At 44.3% G+C, this 20,231-nt stretch overlaps 1 long non-coding RNA gene across 1 annotated transcript in view; it reads right to left on the bottom strand.

Annotated features, from left to right (window-relative positions):
* Positions 1-2,766: 2,766 nt before the first annotated feature.
* LOC120999856 overlaps positions 2,767-20,231 on the bottom strand; it is a 53,635-nt gene continuing 36,170 nt past the window's right edge. The window contains exons 2-4 of the long non-coding RNA XR_005778661.1: positions 5,084-5,261; positions 4,404-4,445; positions 2,767-4,287 (exon numbers count right to left, since the gene is read on the bottom strand). This is a non-coding gene — a long non-coding RNA (uncharacterized LOC120999856). The remainder of the gene's footprint in view (positions 4,288-4,403; positions 4,446-5,083; positions 5,262-20,231) is intronic.

The following is a 20,231-nucleotide window of genomic DNA, read 5'->3' as shown; positions in this document are numbered from 1 at the left end:
CCTTTCACAGAACCAGAAGTACAGGCTGTAGTCTCCTCACTTAAGGGAAAGAAAAGCCCTGGTCCGGATAGCTTTACAGCTACCCTTGTTAAGCGATACCATGAATTACTTCTCCCCTTCCTCACTAAAGTTTTTAATAGTATATCTCCAAAGTGTCCCTTCCCTAAACAATCCCTCGAAGCCCACATAGTGGTCATACCCAAGCCTAACAAAGATATAATTATGTGTAGTGAATTGTGATATCAAGATCTTCTCAAAAATTCTGTCAAACAGACTAAGCAAAATTCTTCCTGGAATTATTAATAAAGTTCAGGTGGGATTTGTCCCGGGGAGAGAAGCGAGGGACAACACTATCCGCACCTTTACTCTGATTTCACAGGTCCAGAAAAAACAGACCCACATGTGCCTGAAGTCAGTGGATGCTGAAAAAGCATTCGACAGGGTACACTGGCAGTTTATGTTGGCAGCATTAAAACAAATTGGCCTATTTGGGAGATATGTAGAGGTGGTGGCAATTCTGTATACCCACACCTCAGCGCGTGTTCGAACCAACGGGATTCTGGCTCCTTCGTTCGAGATCCATAACGGCACACGGCAGGGTTGCTCCATTTCCCCTCTTCTCTATGTTTTGACAATGGAACATTTAGCAAAGGCAATTAGGAACAATCCTGATATTAAAGGTGTAGAGACCCGTAATAGGCAGCATAAGCTTGTGCTTTATGCAGATGATCTTCTCCTTTACGTGACTTCCCCTCACATCTCTTTACAGTCCTTACTTCAGGAATTCGACAGGTTCAGTCACCTTAGCAACTTTAAGGTGAACCTTCTAAAACTGAGCTATTAAACATCTCCCTTTCCCAAATAGAGGTATCAGCTATCCAAAATAATTTCCCTTTCAAATGGAAAGATCAAAGCCTAACATACAGTTGCAAGAAAAAGTATGTGAACCCTTTGGAATGATATGGATTTCTGCACAAATTGGTCATAAAATGTGATCTTATCTTCATCTAAGTCACAACAATAGACAATCACAGTCTGCTTAAACTAATAACATACAAAGAATTAAATGTTACCATGTTTGTATTGAACACACCATGTAAATATTCACAGTGCAGGTGGAAAAAGTATGTGAACCCCTAGACTAATGACATCTCCAAGAGCTAATTGGAGTGAGGTGTCAGCCAACTGGAGTCCAATCAATGAGATGAGATTGGAGGTGTTGGTTACAGCTGCCCTGCCCTATAAAAAACACACACCAGTTCTGGGTTTGCTTTTCACAAGAAGCATTGCCTGATGTAAATGATGCCTCGCACAAAGGAGCTCTCAGAAGACCTACGATTAAGAATTGTTGACTTGTATAAAGCTGAAAAGGGTTATAAAAGTATCTCCAAAAGCCTTGCTGTTCATCAGTCCATGGTAAGACAAATTGTCTATAAATGGAGAAAGTTCAGCACTGCTGCTACTCTCCCTAGGAGTGGCCGTCCTGTAAAGATGACTGCAAGAGCACAGCGCAGACTGCTCAATGAGGTAAAGGAGAATCCTAGAGTGTCAGCTAAAGACTTACAAAAGTCTCTGGCATATGCTAACATCCCTGTTAGCGAATCTACGATACGTAAAACACTAAACAAGAATGGATTTCATGGGAGGATACCACAGAGGAAGCCACTGCTGTCCAAAAAAAAACATTGCTGCACGTTTACAGTTTGCACCAAGAGCACCTGGATGTTCCACAGCAGTACTGGCAAAATATTCTAAACTCCTATAAATGCAAAACACACCAGCGGTAATGTTCATACAAATCTTTATTACACATATATGCACACTAACAGCATGAATGAATGATACATAGTTAAAACCCAGTAGGGAAATGCAGGAAAGTGTGGATGAAACCCCCCCAGTGCCAGTACATACAGTACAGACCAAAAGTTTGGACACACCTTCTCATTCAAAGAGTTTTCTTTATTTTCATGACTATGAAGGCATCAAAACTATGAATTAACACATGTGGAATTATATACATAACAAAAAAAGTGTGAAACAACTGAAAATATGTCATATTCTAGGTTCTTCAAAGTAGCCACCTTTTGCTTTGATTACTGCTTTTCACACTCTTGGCATTCTCTTGATGAACTTCAAGAGGTAGTCCCCTGAAATGGTCTTTCAACAGTCTTGAAGGAGTTCCCAGAGATGCTTAGCACTTGTTGGCCCTTTTGCCTTCACTCTGCGGTCCAGCTCACCCCAAACCATCTCGATTGGGTTCAGGTCCGGTGACTGTGGAGGCCAGGTCATCTGGCGCAGCACCCCATCCATCACTCTCCTTCATGGTCAAATAGCCCTTACTTTCAAAGTTTTCCCAATTTTTCGGCTGACTGACCTTCATTTCTTAAAGTAATAATGGCCACTCATTTTTCTTTACTTAGCTGCTTTTTTCTTGCCATAATACCAATTCTAAAAGTCTATTCAGTAGGACTATCAGCTGTGTATCCACCTGACTTCTCCTCAACGCAACTGATGGTCCCAACCCCATTTATAAGGCAAGAAATCCCACTTATTAAACCTGACAGGGCACACCTGTGAAGTGAAAAACATTTCAGGGGACTACCTCTTGAAGCTCATCAAGAGAATGCCAAGAGTGTGCAAAGCAGTAATCAAAGCAAAAGGTGGCTACTTTGAAGAAACTAGAATATGACATATTTTCAGTTGTCTCACACTTTGTTATGTATATAATTCCACATGTGTTAATTCATAGTTTTGATGCCTTCATAGTCATGAAAATAAAGAAAACTCTTTGAATGAGAAGGTGTGTCCAAACTTTTGGTCTGTACTGTATATCAATACATTATAATTGTATAAGGTTGCCGCTGCCTATTTAGTGTACCGGAAGCTGTGTGAGACAAGATGGAAAAGACGGTAAATATGCTCACATATCTCAGTCACCTCAAAAGGTGCGCAACCTCACCACGAGTTGCAGCTGCCAACCCTAGGTGGATTGGGGCGACTGATGAGCGTGCTAATGTGCAGAAAAAAGCTTCTACCCGGTAACAACCAACAGGCAGCAATGCCGGCATACTCAGTACATAACAAATGACAAGTACCAAACCTGGCTGGGGGGCGGCCCGACGTCCGTTTCGCTCACTGGCTTTTTCACAGGGCACAATGAACCTGCCATATGACCCTCCCTTTATACCCTGACTACCTGCATGAACCAATTAGGTGCAGCCATCAATTCTCTAACAGTATGCACCTGAGGGGTGCTGACCTCTATCCTATTGCATGCATCCAGTGGATGTCATGTGTGACATCACCGCCGCGCCTGCTCATTCGACCAGAGTGCCTGTCACAGGAATGAGGCAGCCCCGCCCCCAACCCATGCCACATCGGCTCTGCCTAGCGAACCGGATATGACCTCACGACCGGAAGTAGGGATGACGCGCCGCCACAGATCACATGATCCGGACATAGCGTCTGCAGTAACCCAGCAACAATATCCACCTGACCAGCAGGTGGGTGGAGACAATCTCACATATGTCTGTCGCTCCTGTGCTCACTTAGGTCCACACAGATGGACAGATGGATGCGAACAGTGCAACCCCCTTTATTGGGAGAATAATACAATATGCTTACAATTTGTGATACTTTCTCTTTGTCCATAAATTAATAATGAATACACAGTGATTATACCATTGATCATACTTAATGTGACAACACATGATTAAACAAATAAATTGATAACAGCGAATGCTAAAAATCATAAGAGGATAAGAATACCCATGTTAATAAAATACCGTGCAATATAAAAAAGTGCGAGTACGGGTGACAGTGCGCAGTGCGAAAGTGCAAGTGCAAAAAAACATAAAATATATATACAGCAAAGTTGCTACAGACGCTTATACGTACAGTGCACAATTTGTACATTCTAAAACAAAAGGCCTAGTGCACAGAGTAAAGACCTAAATATCCAATGCATAATTACATATTCCATGTCACTACGTTGGTAGTGGCACAATCCCATTATCCCATATCTTCAGGTAAACACTGTATATACATCACTTCACTCTATGCAGTTTGTGCATGTCCGCAAATACCCTGGCCAGACATTATGGTAAATTCCATAAAAACTGAAAAATGCAGGATAGATGAATTCATGATGCACTCTACATGCAAATAAAAATAATAATAAGATGTCCGTGAATTGTGTCTCTGCACAGGCGATCCGTTGCTAGGACAGTCCAGCCCCGCTGTGCTTTTTGGAAAACACGCTGCATAATCCGCAGAGTCTAGAAATGACTAAACAAACAAAGGGTTAGGGTCATAGGCAGATAACCAGACAAAACACTAGAACTGATAAAAACATATTGAGCAGACAGATAAAAACCAATATACTGCTAAAAAACAGAACTCACCTAGTGAATGTCAGGATCACGGCGAGTGGAGCACGAGGGAGTCTACAAGAAAGGCACAAAGCTATTATGATCATTCAATCCGTGTGGTACAATAGAGTTAAGGGTAAAAATCCATCGGGATTCACGCTGAGCAAGAATCCTCTTCCAATTTCCACCCCTGGGGGATATTTTGACGTGGTCAATACCCCTAAACCTCAGCAGTGAACCATTGCAACCATGTACTTCCTTAAAATGTCTTGGTATCGTCGTAAGGAGATAATCATCCGTGATATCGGCTGCAGCTGTAATCGCCAGTACATGTTCCCGAATACGTTTTTTAAATTGGCGTGTCGTCAACCCCACATAGATCTTATCACATGGGCATAGAGCCCAGTATACCACCCCAGTGGTGGCACAGTCAATTGGATAGGTAATCCGATATTCCTTCCTATGTGCAGTGTCCCAAGAGGTGTCTGCCCTATTCATATTACAACAGGCAACACATTTCCCACATGGTTTGTTGCCCCATTTGGGGCCCTTGGACCCAAAGAGTCCAGGTTGTCTCACCATGTGATGGCTTCGTACCAGGTGGTCTTTAAGATTTTTAGACCGTCTAAATGTTAAGCGTGGGCGGGCCGATATTGTCGGTCCCAGCTGTGGATCCCCACGCATTATTCCCCAATATTTGAGTAATACCTCACCTATTTCGGTGCAGTTGTTGTTATACGTGGTGATAAATCGTATCTCATCCGGTACGTCCCGCCGTATTCGTGGTTGTAGAAGTTCAGGACGCTTAGCCTGGCATGCTCGACGGTATGCCCTCTCAATCGGGCGTCTTGTATACTCTCTCTGCTGAAATCTCTTCCGCAGGTCGTCAGCCTGGATTTCAAAAAGATAATCAGTGGAGAAAATTATTTTCGCCCGCAGGAACTGGCCAACAGGGATACTATTGATCAAGTTCCTCGGATGAGAGGACTGTGCTAACAGAAGTGGTTTGGTACTTATCATTTGTTATGTACTGAGTATGCCGGCATTGCTGCCTGTTGGTTGTTACCGGGTATAAGCTTTTTTGTGCACATTAGCACGCTCATCAGTTGCCCCAATCCACCTAGGGTTGGCAGCTGCAACTCGTGGTGAGGTTGCGCACCTTTTGAGGTGACTGAGATATGTGAGCATATTTACCATCTTGTTCCATCTTGTCTCACACAGCTTCCGGTACACTATATAGGCAGCGGCAACCTTATACAATTATAATGTATTGATATATGTACTGGCTCTGGGGGGGTTTCATCCACACTTTCCTGCATTTCCCTACTAGGTTTTAACTATGTATCATTCATTCATGCTGTTAGTGTGCATATATGTTTAATAAAGATTTGTATGAACATTACCACTGGTGTGTTTTGCATTTATAGGAGTTTAATATTTTGTGGCTGGTTCCAGCCTTTTTTGTTGGTATATGGCAAAATATTCTGTGGACAGATAAAACCAAAGTTGAGTTGTTTGGAAGAAACACACAACACTATGTGTGGAGAAAAAGAGGCACAACACACCAACATCAAAACCTCATCCCAACTGTGAAGTATAGTGGTGGGGGCATCATGGTTTGGGGCTGCTTTGCTGCATCAGGGCCTGGACGGATTGCTATCATCGAAGGAAAAATGAATTCCCAAGTTTATCGAGACACTTTGCAGGAGAACTTAAGGCCATCTGTCCACCAGCTGAAGCTCAACAGAAGATGGGTGTTGCAACAGGACAACGACCCAAAGCATAGAAGTAAATCAACAACAGAATGGCTTAAACAGAAGAAAATACGCCTTCTGGAGTGGCCCAGTCAGAGTCCTGACCTCAACCCGACTGAGATGCTGTGGCATGACCTCAAGAAAGCGATTCACACCAGACATCCCAAGAATATTGCTGAACTGAAACAGTTCTGTAAAGAGGAATGGTCAAGAATTACTCCTGACCGTTGTGCACGTCTGATCTGCAACTGCAGGAAACGTTTGGTTGACGTTATTGCTGCCAAAGGAGGTTCAACCAGCTATTAAATCCAAGGGTTCACATACTTTTTCCTCCTGCACTGTGAATGTTTACATGGTGTGTTCAATAAAAACCATTGAATTATTTGTGTGTTATTAGTTTAAGCAGACTGTGATTGTCTATTGTGACTTAGATGAAGATCAGATCACATTTTTGACCAATTTGTGCAGAAATCCATATCATTCCAAAGGGTTCACATACTTTTTCTTGCAACTGTACCTGGGCATTCAAATTCACATGCAACTACACTTATTATTCTCCTTGAATTACTTTCCACTGCAGAGGAGAACTCTTGAAGACCTATGGCTGTATAAGCTGAAACACCTTTCTTGGTTTCGTCGCATGAACACTGTCAAAATGGATATCCTTCAGAGGTTTTTATATCTCTTCCAAACTATACCCATTCATGCTCCAAGGAAGTATTTAGTAGAAATTCAATCAGCTCCCACTAGGTTCATCTGGCACACCAGTAAACCTAGGTTAAATAAGAAGGTCCTGTGGTGCTCACCAGAATTTTAGATTTAATGCACAAAGGTTCAAAGAAGTTGTGGGTCACCTTGGAGCAGTCTCTGTCACCTCTTTCCCTCAAAGCCGTACCCTGGATCACTTTGGTAGATAGACCACCTAGAGAGGACTGGCCATATCTTGTAATACATGCCCTGGCAGTTTGGAATGACTGGATCGCCAAATCACAGATCTCATTTAGACCTGGACCCATGACTCCATTACATGAAAATCCAGCATTTACCCTTGGATTGGTCCCCTCGTCCTTTCTCATTAAAACTGTAATTAACGGTTTCCTGGGAATAAGAGATGTCCTGACTTCAGGGAAATTGACCTCATTTGAAGCCTTACGCCAGAGCGCTACCTTTAGTATGACTTCTTGGTGGGGTATGCCCAGATAAATTCCTTTTTTAGAGCTACATTCTCCAACAAGATGACGGACCCACTGACAGATTTTGATAAAGTTTACCTACAATCAGGAGACGGTAGAGGCATCTTGTCCACATTGTATAGGGTGCTTTTAGACCTCTACAGTGGGGCTAGGGCCCCATTCTTTGATAAATTGGAATCTGATTTACAGGTCCAGTTCAAAGAGGAGAAGGTGAGGAAGATGTGTATGTTCTCCCATGGAATATTGCTGGTGACGCAGGTCAAAGAAAAGAATTATAAAATTCTCTCTAGATGGTACAACTGTCCAACCACACTACATCATATGTTTTCCCTCAGTTTCAGAGATGTACTGGAGATGTGAGGATTGGGGTACCCTATTACACATATGGTGGAGCTGTCCAGCAATCCGCTCGTTCTGGGACCAAATCTCGCAGATATATGCTAAGTATTCTGGCAAGACGATACTGGCTCCCTGGCCCAGGTGAAGAAAGGGGTCATAAGACATTTCCTGTTGGCTGCACGGATGGTAATCCCAGACATTGGAAGTCCAGGTCCACACCCACAGTGTGTGAGTGGACCAAGGAGCTAAGATACATTCTAAGCATGGAAGAGCTGATAGCAGATCAACAGGAAAGATCAGAGATATTTATGAGTAGATGTCATTCTTTACTCACTTTCCTAGATTCTCCAGGATTTAGAAGCTTGAAGTGACCTTTTTGGCATCCTAAGCTTGGCCTGTCCTCTAATCTCGCCGATCATAACTCCCCCCCCCCCCTGTTTCCCTTCTTTTTTCCTTTTTCTCGTTTCCTTTCTCTCTCTCTTTCCACCTTTTTACCTGTTTTATGTCAATTAATGGCTCAATAATTTTAGTTTTAATACAGAAATGATAATGCAAGGAACATAGAAAGCAGAAAACAGCTTTTATTCATTGTCACTCCTTTTTTTAATAATGTGCTATACCCATAAACGTTTGACTTAACATACAGTACAGACCAAAAGTTTGGACACACCTTCTCATTCAAAGAGTTTTCTTTATTTTCATGACTATGAAAATTGTAGATTCACACTGAAGGCATCAAAACTATGAATTAACACATGTGGAATTATGTACATAACAAACAAGTGTGAAACAACTGAAAATATGTCATATTCTAGGTTCTTCAAAGTAGCCACCTTTTGCTTTGATTACTGCTTTGCACACTCTTGGCATTCTCTTGATGAGCTTCAAGAGGTAGTCCCCTGAAATGGTTTTCACTTCACAGGTGTGCCCTGTCAGGTTTAATAAGTGGGATCTCTTGCCTTATAAATGGGGTTGGGACCAGTGTTCCCTCTAAGCCTTTGCAGCTGCTGAGCGGGGTCGGCTCAGAGCTGGGCACAGCGCCATCAAATGTGGGCGATAGGAAAACCTAAGATAATTGTCACTTCAAAGAGCATACAAACCTCTGCGCCATCCCGTACAATATACAGTATAACCCCTGCACCATCCCGTACAATATACAGTATAGTCCTCTCTGTTATCACTGGACATTGCTCTCCATATATAAACCATACAGGGAAAAAAAATCTTTGTTCCAGAGAACTTACATAGAAAAACTAATAACCAAGAGGCTAAACAAAACCCAGTTTCTGACCCTTATGTTAAAACATAACTTTCATTTGATTGCTTTAATACCTAAAGGAAAAAATAATTAAAAAAAGCTGCTGTTTCTCTAGATGACCTTATGTTGATAGTAGTGGTAATAGAGTCTCAAGGGTCTATAAAAGCAGCTACACTATTTTTACAAAGCATTAAAACTCTATTAACACTACTATCAACATAAGGTCATCTAGAGAAACCGTAGGTTTTTATTTATTTTTTCTTTCTCTTTAGGTGTTAAAACATAACTTTAATTAGATTGCTCTAACACCTAAATGGGAAAAATAAGAATTTTAAAAACCTGCTTTTTCTAGTCTAGATGACCTTATGTTAATAGTTAATAGTAGTGTTAATAGAGTCTCAAAGGTCTGTAAAAATAGTGTAGCTGCTTTTATAGACCATTGAGACTCTATTACCACTACCATAAACATAAGGTCATCTAGAGAAACAGCAGGTTTTTAAAATAATTTGGGGGATCTGTGGATGACACATTGTTATGGGAGATCTGTGGATGACACATTGTTATGGGGGACCTGTGGATAACACACACTGTTATGGGGGACATTATACAGGGGTAATATAACTGAGGGGTATCAGGTAAATTATACAGGGGGTAATATAACTAAGGGGTATCAGGGTACACTATACAGGGGTAATATAAGTTATATTACCCCTGTATAATAATGTCCCCTGATACCCCTTAGTTATATTACCCCTGTATAATAATGTACACTGATACCCCTTAGTTATATTACCCCGCCCTGTATATTTTAACCTGATATCCCTCAGTTATATTATATAACTGAGGGGTATCAGGGTACATTATACAGGGGTAATATAACTAAGGGGTATCTATCAGGGTACATTATACAGGGGTAATATAAGTGAGGAGGGCTATCAGGGACATAATACAGGGGTGAGGGGTAAGATAGGTTATATTACCCCTGTATAATGTCTGATAGTAGCCTAGCCCTCCTCAGTTATATTACCCCTCATGTACCCTGATACCCCTAGTTATATTACCCCCTGTATAATTTACCCTGATATCCCTCAGATATATTATATAACTGAGGGGTATCAGGGTAATACAGGGGACAACAGAGGATTCATAGCACTGTGGGACAGGGGGGGTACATACTTCTTTTTTTATATGCCCTCACCTCACCAGCTAGCAGGCGGCCAGGCGCGCAGGGTACTCAGATGTAGCGTAGCGTAGCGTGACGTGACGTGACGTCAGCCTGCGCCGCACAGCACGCACTCCCTCTCTGCCTCCGGCGGGTCCAAAACTCCGCCCCCCTATTTGAATACTAGCCACCGGCCACCGGCAGCCCACAGCCAGGTATTGTAAATGAACTGACCGTGCGGCGGGCGGCGTCAGCCAGCAAAACAGACAGGGGAATCAGCTGGGGGCCGGCACAGCTGAGTGAGCGGGCATTATAAAATTGTGAGCGGGGCCACAATAATTGCTGCGCGGCCGCACACCCGCGCAGCTTAGAGGGAACACTGGTTGGGACTATCAGTTGCGTTGAGGAGAAGTCAGGTGGATACACAGCTGATAGTCCTACTGAATAGACTGTTAGAATTTGTATTATGGCAAGAAAAAAGCAGCTAAGTAAAGAAAAACGAGTGGCCATCATTACTTTAAGAAATGAAGGTCAGTCAGTCAGCCGAAAAATTGGGAAAACTTTGAAAGTAAGGGCTATTTGACCATGAAGGAGAGTGATGGGGTGCTGCGCCAGATGACCTGGCCTCCACAGTCACCGGACCTGAACCCAATCGAGATGGTTTGGGGTGAGCTGGACCGCAGAGTGAAGGCAAAAGGGCCAGCAAGTGCTAAGCATCTCTGGGAACTCCTTCAAGACTGTTGGAAGACCATTTCAGGTGACTACCTCTTGAAGCTCATCAAGAGAATGCCAAGAGTGTGCAAAGCAGTAATCAAAGCAAAAGGTGGCTACTTTGAAGAACCTAGAATATGACATATTTTCAGTTGTTTTACACTTGTTTGTTATGTATATAATTCCACATGTGTTAATTCATACTTTTGATGCCTTCATAGTCATGAAAATAAAGAAAACTCTTTGAATGAGAAGGTGTGTCCAAACTTTTGGTCTGTACTGTATATAGTCACATAGATACATGTATGTATGCAATATAAATAATTCTGATTTGTGCTTTCATCTGTAACATTGTAACTTGGATCCTGTGTGATCCTATGATTGGATTGTTCACTTAATAGATGGCCATTCTATGTTATATTGTTATAACCTGAAAATCTTAATAAAAATAGAGTAAACATAATTACAGCCGAGAGCTTATTATGTACCCAGCCGGTGGCAGAGAGGAAGGCTTGGGCAACCCCCTGGGCATCGGCCTACCAGAAGATTTCCCTGTAGGGGTCTATGGACAGTCCTCTGGTCACCACTGAAGCCAGTCATTGGTGGGAGCGGTGCATGTGACCATGCCCATGCACCACCAGAAGAAAACACTGGAACAGCGGGGTGTAGTTGGTCAGTATAAATCTTCTGTTTCAGTGAGCAGGCTGCAGGCACCTCCTAAGAAATAATTATTCCTGAAAAACCCCTTTAAAGGAGTTGTCCATGTCCTTTTTTTAGTGATGCAAACTGCCTGAGCCCTAATAAAGCATTTTCTCTTTCCAGCCTTCTTCGTTACAGGACTGCTACTCCTTCCACTTCCTGAGCCGCAGCCAATGATGTATTGTTGTGGCTGCAGTGCCCAGGTAGTTTTCATTTATAAAAAAATAACATGGACAACCCCTTTAAAGCTGTTCTGCAGGATGTGGAAAATATGGTTGCTTTCTGCCACAAACAGGCCACCACCGTCCCATCGGTTGTATTCGTTATTGTTTCTCACATACATTAAAGTAAGTGGGGCTAAGCTGCAATGCCACGAACATCCTGTGGGCAAGTGCACTGTGTTTGGAAGTAAGCAGCCAGGTTTTTAATAAAAGCCTGTATATCCCCTTTAAGTTCTTCTCAGTGCTTGTCCTCCCAGGTTAACTCCGCTAGTCCATCCATTGCCTTGTAAAAAGACTTAATGCAAATGCCTCTTGGAGATATTCACAGCGTGTCACAGGCTGCTAACATATTCACATAAATTAAAGTTATGTCTGCATTGTAATGAGATTTTTCAGAACAGCTTGAACTTGTCACTTCAAGAGCGGAAACATCTTAGTCTTTGTAATGAAAAAAAATAAACTTCTCAAACCAACCTGATTCTCCCAAAGCAAAAGGCGGAATATTAATATTGGCGCTATGAGGAGTCCTCCCCCTGCCAAAGAATCTAAACAACCTGAGATGACAAATCACTGTAAAGTGCAGTCCATATCCTAGAATATGCTGGCACACGTTTGGACAGAACTGGACTACCACCTAGACAACTGGCGTGTCCCCAGTGGAGCTCACAGTCAATATTTGTAGGGTATAGATAAAGCTTGGATAGTGTGTCTTTTCATGTTAATACATTTGTGTTATGTTTTCTGAGCTATGAATACTGAGGCTATAATTCTGCACTGTTCTGGAAGACCCAGCTTGTCCTCCATTGATTTCTTGTTTAAAGCCTTATTGAAATTAAAGGGGTATTCCAGTTAGATGAAATTATCCCCTAACTATAAGAATGGTTTGTGTCCAACCACTGGGATCCCCATGATCATGAGAGCAGGGAGTGGAGAGGTTGGTCAAGCGTGCACACTGCTGTTTCATTCATCTCTATGGGACTGAAGGAAAAACCCAGGTGGTGTACTTGGCTATCTCCAGCAGTCCAATAGATAACAAACAGAGTATTAGTGCAGTGCACACACGTGCATTCTTGTGATCATTGGAGGTCCCAGAGGTTGCCCCCAGTCATCGCACACAATAAAGGCCCCCATACAGATTAAGGTAGTATTACACCAGCAGATGTCATACAGATTACAATATCCAATCAAAGATGTAGCGACTCGTTAATTACAAAAATTCCACTTATTATACACATAGATAATCGTTCGTACTTGCGGTCGTTACTTGTTCGCTTTTAAATCGTTTCTTGCTATTACATGTAAAGATGGGGGATATACACTCACCTAAAGAATTATTAGGAACACCTGTTCTATTTCTCATTAATGCAATTATCTAGTCAACCAATCACATGGCAGTTGCTTCAATGCATTTAGGGGTGTGGTCCTGGTCAAGACAATCTCCTGAACTCCAAACTGAATGTCAGAATGGGAAAGAAAGGTGATTTAAGCAATTTTGAGCATGGCATGGTTGTTGGTGCCAGACGGGCCGGTCTGAGTATTTCATAATCTGCTCAGTTACTGGAATTTTAACGCACAACCATTTCTAGGGTTTACAAAGAATGGTGTGAAAAGGGAAAAACATCCAATATGCGGCAGTCCTGTGGGCAAAAATGCCTTGTGGATGCTAGAGGTCAGAGGAGAATGGGCCGACTGATTCAAGCTGATAGAAGAGCAACGTTGACTGAAATAACCACTTGTTACAACCGAGGTATGCAGCAAAGCATTTGTGAAGCCACAACACGCACAACCTTGAGGCGGATGGGCTACAACAGCAGAAGACCCCACCGGGTACCACTCATCTCCACTACAAATAGGAAAAAGAGGCTACAATTTGCACGAGCTCACCAAAATTGGACTGTTGAAGACTGGAAAAATGTTGCCTGATCTGATGAGTCTCGATTTCTGTTGAGACATTCAAATGGTAGAGTCCGAATTTGGCGTAAACAGAATGAGAACATGTATCCATCCTCTGATGGCTACTTCCAGCAGGATAATGCACATGTCACAAAGCTCGAATCATTTCAAATTGGTTTCTTGAACATGACAATGAGTTCACTGTACTAAAATGGCCCCCACAGTCACCAGATCTCAACCCAATAGAGCATCTTTGGGATGTGGTGGAACAGGAGCTTCGTGCCCTGGATTTGCGTCCCTCAAATCTCCATCAACTGCAAGATGCTATCCTATCAATATGGGCCAACATTTCTAAAGAATGCTATCAGCACCTTGTTGAATCAATGCCACGTAGAATTAAGGCAGTTCTGAAGGCAAAAGGGGGTCCAACACCATATTAGTATGGTGTTCCTAATAATTCTTTAGGTGAGTGTAGATGCTTGGTCAAAAGGCACGACTGAGATCATTAGCGAGTAGACGACTCCATATTATACCAACGGATCTATTAACGAGGAGCGATCCTTTTTTAACATGCTGAAAGATCACGATGGAAGAGAAACTAGCTATTTGTCCCTTGTCTTTGAATCGTTCGTTCTGTGGTGAAGTGCATGATGAAGGTGTACTGAGGGTGTGTAGCTAATCCAGGGTTTTCAGTTTAGCAGGGTGAGATAACTGAAATCCAGAAATGGTGCTGCTTCAGCAAGGCATAGCTTGCTGGAGATTGTTTGTCTAGATTCTGTTATGGGCTGGATTTCTTTGGACTGGGAGGCAGGTTAGTAGTGGGAGTCTCTCATTCCACACCCATAGTCCACTACAGTTGTTCCCTTTAACCTGAGGTGATCACAGGTGAGGCCTGCTGAGATAATCACGGAGGGATAAAACAACCCACTGTGTATGACTGAGAGAGAGGACTCGTGACGTCAATGGGTAAGAGCGTTCCTGTTATTGCTGGTGCAGCAGACAAAGTGATAGTGAGCAAAGCTCTGGAGGTTGGGCATGTTGCTGACCAGTGCCCTACTACTTTAGAAGCCGTGAACTGTGGTGTGAGCCGGCGGCAGTCGCTATCTGCCGAGCCTGTAGGTGTTAAGACACCGGGACTAGAGACTGCAACAAAAATGTGTGACATTGTGGTGGATGGCAGTCCAGTCCAAGCTTTGTTGGATGCAGAGACCCAGATGAGCCGGGGACTATGTGTTGGACAAAAAGTTAAGTGTGCTGGACATACATGTGGAAAGCAAGAACTATTCTGTGGCTGTCACGGAGTGTGAGACTCTAGCAGGAACTGGGACATATGAACTTGGTGTGCAAAAAGGCTCATGCATAATGTAATGTTGGGCCGTGATTTCCCCTTGTTCTGGGAGTTTAGGGGAAATGGAGACACTTCTGCAGAAAGTGACAAAACTCCTGCAGAACCTGTACCTGTCCCTTTAAATGAAGGTGTAAGGGAGATGCACATTGAACACAATGGTTTAAGTGAAATGACTATTGAAAACAATAGTGCAGATGAGGTGCAGAGTGAACCTGGCAAGCTAATTGAAATGCATAATGAAAATGTGAGGTCATGTGAAATATGTGATGATGATGATTACATCCCCTTTCCTGTGCAGGTTGTGATCGGGGAAGAAGCTCCCCCTATTGGTAAAAATGTATGCGACTTGAAAATGCTGGTTGATAATGTTGGTAGCACAAAGCTGAGGGAACCCACTGTGGTAAATGTGCAGGAAGGTGAGGCAGTGCTAGAAGGTGTACCACACGTACTAGGTGCAGATAAGCAGTCTTCATAGTGTTCTATGGTTAGTGAGCTCAGGTGCAGGGTTGATGAAGGTGTTGTGACATACAACGTGAACCAGGCACATGAAAGAGAGCTTGAGCCAGTTCAAGACATGAACCTGATCAAGCGGGGAGAAGTCAGCATAGAGTCCGAGAACTATACCCAGGCAGCGGAAGACTACCTGGCATGTATGACCATCCAGAAGGAGCATCTAGAAGAGCATGACCGACTGATGGCAGAGACTCCCTGCCAGATGGACCTGACATATCAGTATATCTACAAACATGAGGATGACATCTCTCATCTAGTAGAGAAGAAGGTAAATGGGAAACCTGAGGAGGAGAGTCCTCGGAAAGATGCCAAGAAGTCCAAGCCAGAGCAGGTTGAGAATGGGTCGGGAAATGGTGACACTGTGGTGCTGGCCAAGGCAGAGAAGATGGAAGAAGTTTCTGCTTCTTCAACATCTTCTGAACAAGTTGATGGGGCCTATGTGGATGTGGAAGCCAAGAGTCACATGGCAGTGGTTAGCCGGGACCTGGTCATGAAAGACATCCATTCCACTGTCAAAATCTTTTAGGATACCAGCAGGGACGGAGAGATGGCCGACCAGCGTGCAGAAGCCTTCTACTTCTATGGGATGGCTCTCCTGAAGCTTGCAAGAATGGAGAACAATGTCCTGGGTAACACTCTGGAGGGAATGCCAGAAGAGGAAGATGACGAGTCTGATAAGGACCCTGATATTCCCAGTGCCTCCAACCTCGGTGAGAAAGATAGGGAAGAGTTAAGAGTGCAGATATATGATGCCATGTCCGAGAAGGATGAGAAGGCTAACAAAGAGAATGGAGACTCCAAAGAGACAAAGGCTGACGAAGCTAAGGTCGATGAGTTGGAGTGCGAGAAATTCTCAGACGCTGCAGACAGGGCCGGCCTTTGGGGTGTGCGGGCTGTGCGGCCGCACAGGGCGCCATAGCAACAGGGGCGCCGGGCGGCCGACAGCTCGCAATGTAATATGCGGCAGGCGAGGCGGCACTTGTGTTCTCCCTCGGGGCAGGCCCCCCGCCCCCTCCATCTTCCCCTCCCCTGTATTCAGCAGGGGGCGCCCGGCGCCCGTTGCGGTTTAAAAAAAAAAACACTTCCTGTCAGTCCGGCCGGGTACAGGAAACAAATGCTCCTGTACCGCGGATCGAACAGAGCTCGGCCACGCTACACTAGAGGAGGTGGAGGTGGGAGTAGAATGAGAGTGACAAGGGGGGAGGGGGGAGGAAATAATGAGAGTGACAAGGGGGGAGGGGGGAGGAAATAATGAGAGTGACAAGGGGGGAGGGGGGAGGAAATAATGAGAGTGACAAGGGGGGAGGGGGAGGAAATAATTAGAGTGAAAAGGGGGAGGGGGAGGAAATAATGAGAGTGACAAGGGGGGAGGGAGGGGAAATAATGAGAGTGACAAGGGGGGGGGAAATAATGAGAGTGACAAGGGAGAGGGGGGGGAATAATGAGAGTGACAAGGGAGGGGGGGTGGAATAATGAGAGTGACAAGGGAGAGGGAGGGGAATAATGAGAGTGACAAGGGAGAGGGGGGGGGGAATAATGAGAGTGACAAGGGAAGGGGGGGGGGAAGAGAGTTACAAGGGAGGGAGGGGCGGGGGAGAAGAGAGTGACAATGGAGTCCCCAGAGCCAGACTGCAGCCAGAGTCCAGATCATCTTATTGTCCTGGTGGTAAGTAGACAATGCAATATGTTTATTATTTAATTGTTTAGTTATTAATACTACATTGGAAACTAATTTTCTCAGCTGGACACCGGCCGACACTGCGCATGCGCTGGGAGCCTCACCAGCGGTTAGGGTAGAGAAAAAGCACTGGCCTGTACGTAATTTTTCCCTTCCCAAACCGCTGGTGAGGCTCCCGGTGCATGCGCAGTGTCGGCCGGTGTTCAGCTGAGAACATCCATCCGATCACTGCGCCTGCGCATTGGCCCATAGTTTTTCCCTACCCTAACCGCCAGCGAGGCTCCTGGTGCATGCGCACTCTGCTGTGAAATTTCCCTAACCTGTCGTTGTGCGCCTGCGCGGCGCTGCACACCTCCTCACGTCATGTCCGGTGCGACCGGAAGTGACGAGGGTAGGGAAATCTCACGAAGTAGGGAAGTATAACATTACACCGGCCTTTGGGGTGTGTGGGCTGGTAACTACTTGGTTGGATAGTCAGCCAGCCTATGCCATGATGCCAGCAACAAGCAGTGTTTTTATTTTTTTTTGGGGGGAGGGGGGGCGCCACAAGGTTAGCTCGCACAGGGCGCCTGAACACCTAAGGCCGGCCCTGCCTGCAGAGATCAAAGAAGAGGCTGAAGGAGAGTCTGCTGAAGGAGAGTCTGCCAATGTGGAAAAAGCCACTGAAGAAGCAGAGGACTCTGAAACTGCCGCCAAACCTGAGGAAACCCCTGCTGAAAATAAGGAAAAAGTGAACCAGATTTGTTTAAAAGGAGCAAGCGGCGACAAGCATGCTCTGCTGAAGGAGCTCTGCAAAGCAAAGGAGAAAGTGACTGGACACGACCATGACTGGGAGCAACTAGTGTTGATCAAGCACCAAAGGGCTCGGGTGCTCTGGCCGAACACATCGGGATGCTTAGGTGCTCTACCGAGCACCTGAATATAATGGATGTCAATGGGAGAACCCGAGCATTAAACCAGGCACCCCCTGCTGTGAAGAGGGGAGGGTGCCTGGTTCATAGGAAAAGGTCAGAAATTGATGGAAACACCACCGAAATGGTTCGGTAACAGCATGGGGAAAATGTCTGGATGCATCTTGGACTCCCAAGTCGCTGCTGGGAACAATGTTGTCCGAGTAGTACGCCACTTTTACAGACTGACAATAATACGCACCAAACCGAAGATAAAATCGATTTTAGAGGAAAAAAAATTAGGAAACATTCTTTCCTGTATAATTACTTGTATATAAAGGGCAAGTGCTGTCAAAAATTACAAGAAAGAGGCACTCCGATATAACCTGTATATCACATAAAGGAGGGCCTCATTCACATTGTGGTACAATTGTTCATGTAGTGAGACTCATACACTTATAAAGCCTATGCAAGTGAAAGGGCTGCCAAAAATTACAAGGAACAATACACCCTTTGTTACACATAAAGGAGGGCATCATACACAGCCTTGAAAAATTATGGTTGATGGCCTGCTGGTGACCCTCAAAAACATTTGGAGCAAGGGCCTGCTGATCTGACCATCTAAAACATTATGGGTGAGGGCATGCTGCCGCTTTGGTAACTATAGATAACCTGGGGCCGATCGCACGTCCCCGTTACGGCGACGATCCATTTGGATGTCTGTCCTATCAACTGTTGATGTTATTTTCAGCGCAAACCATGGTGACCACGGGTAACGGTGAATCAGTGTTCGATTCCAAAGAGGGAGCCTGAGAAACGGCTACGTCTACCACATCCAAGCAAAGCAGCATGCGTGCAAATTACCTATTAGTTATAATTAGGTGAGGGCCTGCAGGTGAGCTGACCCTGTAAAAGATTTTAGGTGCGGACCTGCTGGTGAGTTGACCCTGTAAAAGATTTTAGGTGTGGGCCTGCAGGTGAGCTGACCCTGTAAAAGATTGTAGGTGAGGGCCTGCTGGTGAGCTGACCCTCTAAAACATTATATGCGAGGGCCTGAAGATGAGCTGACCCTATAAAAGATTGTAGGTGAAGGCCTGCTGGTGAGCTGACCCTGTAAAACATTATATGCGAGGGCCTGCTAATGAGCTGACCCTGTAAAAGATTTGAGGTTCGGGCCTGCTGGTGAGCTGACCCTGTAAAAGATTTTAGGTGCGGGCCTGCTGGTGAGCTGACCATGTAAAAATTAGTAGGTGAAGGCCTGCTGGTGAGCTGACTCTGTAAAACATTATATGTGAGGGCCTGCTGGTGAGCTGACCATTTAAAAAAATTATATGCGAGGGCCTTCAGGTGAGCTGACCCTGTAAAAGATTTTAGGTGAAGGTCTCCTGGTGAGCTGACCCTGTAAAAAATTATATGCGAGGGCATGCTGATGAGCTGACCCTATAAAACATTGTAGGTGAGGGCCTGCTGGTGGGCTGACCCTGTAAAACATTATATGTGAGGGCCTGCTGGTGAGCTGACACTCTTAAAAAATTATATGCAAGGGCCTGCTGGTGAACTGACCCTGTAAAACATTGTAGGTGAGGGCCTGCAGCTGAGCTGACCCTGTAAAACATTATATGTGAAGGGCATATATGCGACGAATAAGCATGTTGATATGATGGAAGAGAAGAAGGAGGATGAGAAAAGGTAGATTCAACCATATTCTTTTTGTTTGTGGTGGAACATTTGCATGGGAATACAGTGTATTCAGTACATTATAAATAACACATTTAAAGTGCCTTTATGTTCATCAGCTTTCCTCTGGTGGAGTCGAGAAGTCATGGTCAATCCAGGCCTTGTTAATTTTTATAAGAGGACAATGAGGAGGAATTCCAGCACAAAGTAAAATTATCGTTGCAGCGTCTTTATTCGTATATTCACCTCACGAGTAAAATGCTCCTTATGTGAATATACGAATAAACATGCTGCAATGATAATTTTACTTTGTGCTGGAATTCCTCCTCATTGTCCTTGTATGAAGAGCTGGCCTTAGCTTGTTCTGGGCATGGAAGATACTGGGTGAGATGGACTAATTTACTTTATTTTTGCATTTTTATAAGAGTCAACCTGTCAGCATTTTCAGTTGACAGGCGGATACGCTTATCTGTTATAATGCCACCAGCAGCACTAAATACCCGCTCAGACAAAACGCTGGTGACA

This window comes from Bufo bufo, chromosome 1, assembly GCF_905171765.1.
Source record: "Bufo bufo chromosome 1, aBufBuf1.1, whole genome shotgun sequence".
NCBI lineage: Eukaryota > Metazoa > Chordata > Amphibia > Anura > Bufonidae > Bufo > Bufo bufo.
This window is presented reverse-complemented; position numbering and strand designations above follow the sequence as displayed.